Here is an 851-nt window from a genome sequence, read left to right as displayed (position 1 = left end):
AATTAACAAGGGTTTATTTAAAAATCTATTGGAAAAAGGGTTGTCGCGGAGAGAGAGAGTTCACATACGATTCGCGGGATGATAAATACCTTTGGTAATAGATCCCGGTCGGGTCTTGTTGAATCGGAGAATAAGATCTTCTTATGGGGTTTTTCAGGATGTATCCAGTTCTGATGGGTATTTTTAGTTATCCAGGCGATCGTGCACTAACACACACACACAAAAAAGTTTATCCTATGGGCGACGATTAATTCGGTGACGATTAATTCGGTGACGATTAGATGGATGATGATTGAAGGGAGGACGACTTCTTTCCTCTCCGAGGACTAAGACAGCGACTAACTCTTTTCGGCCGTCTCTGATGATATTCACGGACGATTTCGGCCGTGCAGAAGTTAATAGTTCACGAGAAAGCGTCATGTTGCTTTCGAGAAAATGTAACGGGAGACTTTCTCAGGTAGCTAAGAACAACAATTGTTGCGTAATTCGCGAAACGTTATTATTAAAGACTTTTTCTAATATAAGAATTTCTGCTATCTTACAATAGCACGGATTCACTCTGACACGGTTCGAGAATTGGGTAAAACCCTCTTACAACAGGAAATGTAATAAATTTTTACATACTTAAGTAATAATAGTTCACGAAAATTATTATTTTCGTGAACTATTATTACTTAAGTATGTAATTTTTTTCTTCTCGCCTTCTGTCGATACACGTGGTCCTTCTCGAAACTTGTTTCAATGTTGCCAGATCGCGACGCTTCTGCTTCTGATGTTGCCGAATGTTTTTCCCTTATTCCATACTTGCTTTATTCTTCATAAGTGCTTAGCACCATATAAGGAAATTTATA

The sequence above is a fragment of the Centruroides sculpturatus genome, unplaced genomic scaffold (assembly GCF_000671375.1).
Source record: "Centruroides sculpturatus isolate CEXI.00-Female unplaced genomic scaffold, Cexi_2.0 scaffold1431, whole genome shotgun sequence".
Taxonomy (NCBI): domain Eukaryota; kingdom Metazoa; phylum Arthropoda; class Arachnida; order Scorpiones; family Buthidae; genus Centruroides; species Centruroides sculpturatus.
Note: the sequence above shows the minus strand (reverse complement) of the source record.